Source organism: Solanum stenotomum, chromosome 3 (assembly GCF_019186545.1).
Source record: "Solanum stenotomum isolate F172 chromosome 3, ASM1918654v1, whole genome shotgun sequence".
Classification (NCBI taxonomy): Eukaryota; Viridiplantae; Streptophyta; class Magnoliopsida; order Solanales; family Solanaceae; genus Solanum; species Solanum stenotomum.
In genome coordinates this window covers 23,014,694-23,016,081 of record NC_064284.1, presented here as the reverse complement: position 1 = coordinate 23,016,081, position 1,388 = coordinate 23,014,694, and the positions used below count along the sequence as shown (strand labels likewise).

At 33.0% G+C, this 1,388-nt stretch overlaps 5 non-coding genes across 5 annotated transcripts; all 5 read left to right on the top strand.

Moving 5' to 3' along the window:
* Window positions 1-243: 243 nt before the first annotated feature.
* LOC125861101 (small nucleolar RNA R30/Z108) lies at window positions 244-343 on the top strand. Its single transcript, XR_007445962.1, has one exon. It is a non-coding gene; the product is annotated as a small nucleolar RNA R30/Z108 (small nucleolar RNA).
* An 89-nt stretch (window positions 344-432) lies between these two features.
* LOC125861051 (small nucleolar RNA Z107/R87) lies at window positions 433-539 on the top strand. The gene has a single exon (XR_007445922.1). It is a non-coding gene; the product is annotated as a small nucleolar RNA Z107/R87 (small nucleolar RNA).
* A 28-nt stretch (window positions 540-567) lies between these two features.
* Window positions 568-667, top strand: LOC125861102 (small nucleolar RNA R30/Z108). Its single transcript, XR_007445963.1, has one exon. It is a non-coding gene; the product is annotated as a small nucleolar RNA R30/Z108 (small nucleolar RNA).
* A 27-nt stretch (window positions 668-694) lies between these two features.
* Window positions 695-777, top strand: LOC125861057 (small nucleolar RNA snoR31). Its single transcript, XR_007445927.1, has one exon. It is a non-coding gene; the product is annotated as a small nucleolar RNA snoR31 (small nucleolar RNA).
* Window positions 778-1,032: 255 nt separating this feature from the next.
* LOC125861050 (small nucleolar RNA Z107/R87) lies at window positions 1,033-1,139 on the top strand. The gene has a single exon (XR_007445921.1). It is a non-coding gene; the product is annotated as a small nucleolar RNA Z107/R87 (small nucleolar RNA).
* Window positions 1,140-1,388: the final 249 nt, after the last annotated feature.

The window sequence follows — 1,388 nt, the reverse complement described above, 5'->3', positions numbered from 1 at the left end:
GAGCAACATCAAATTTCTCTTCTTCTTCCTCTTTTACTGTATTTTCCATTAATTTTCTTTGCTTTGATGTAGAAGGAAGAGTCGCTATGAGGACTCTGTAAAAGATCAAGCTCAACAGACCGGATTGCCAGGGGCTTATGCCTTTGCATGTCGATCTCCTTCTTCCCTGAGCCATCTCTTCTTACATCTTTCATTTTTTGTATCTATTTTTTTTTAGATTTTGTAAACAATTTTTGGGGAGGTTGATTTTGCTATGAGGATTCTTAAGCTCCCTCTTCTGAGTTAAAGCTGAGGACACTTGCTGGCAGAATCGAACCAATAATAACTAGCCACTACTGAGCAATTTCAATCCTCCCTCAGATCTACTTTTTTAAAAAAAAAATCTGTTTGTACATTTGCCGTTTAATTCTCTTTGTTTTTGTGCTAATTTATTGTCACGGTGACGACTCCATAAAATTCAAGCTCAACAGACCGGATTGCAGGCTTCTCTATTCTTAGAGTAAGTTTGCGTGTCGAGTACCCCGCTGAACTGAGTGACTTTTTTAAAAATTTATTTATTTGTGAAATTGAGATCGTGATGAGGATATCTAAGCTCCCTCTTCTGATATCGGTGAGGAAAATTGCTGGCAGAATCGAACCAATAAATTAATTTGCCATTACTGAATGATCTTTAGTTTTTGTTGTTGTTTTTATGGTGATGATGATGAAGCAATTATTATTATTCCAACACTTGGACTGATTTTATACAAGTGATTACATTATTGCATCTGAATCACATACTGCCTAATATTCAATTTTTATTACTAATTTTATGGAAGTAGATATACTTTGTTCAAGTTTTAAGTGTCGCCAGAAATCAAATGATGATATACATATCAATCTTAGGACACCTTTGGACACAACCAGCTATGGTTGTGAATGAAAATAATTGTTGTTCTGATGATGATGGTGACTTCAATTATACCTGTTGCTTTATATACATGTAAAATTACTCTGTTTTTCTTAATTTATTACTACTATTTGGGTAAGAAGGATCACGATGACGACTCCATAATATTCAAGCTCAACAGACCGGATTGCAGGCTTCTCTATTTTTAGAGTTTGCTTGCGTGTCGAGTACCCCGCTGAACTGAGTGATTCTTCTTTTTATTTTTTTTTCTTTTATAATGCTTACAAATAATTTCTTTTATCTTGTTGATTGATATGATTTTACAACTGTTTTAAATTATTGTTACAATGATGATGCATGGATTAGTTTTTATATACAAGTGGTATTTGTATTGCAGTTGAATTGTATATGCAAATTAAAATTTAATTTGGAAGTAGATAACCTTTTTGCAATTACTAATTGATGTGTTTGGATTTTTTCATTGTTACTCTAAAAAGTG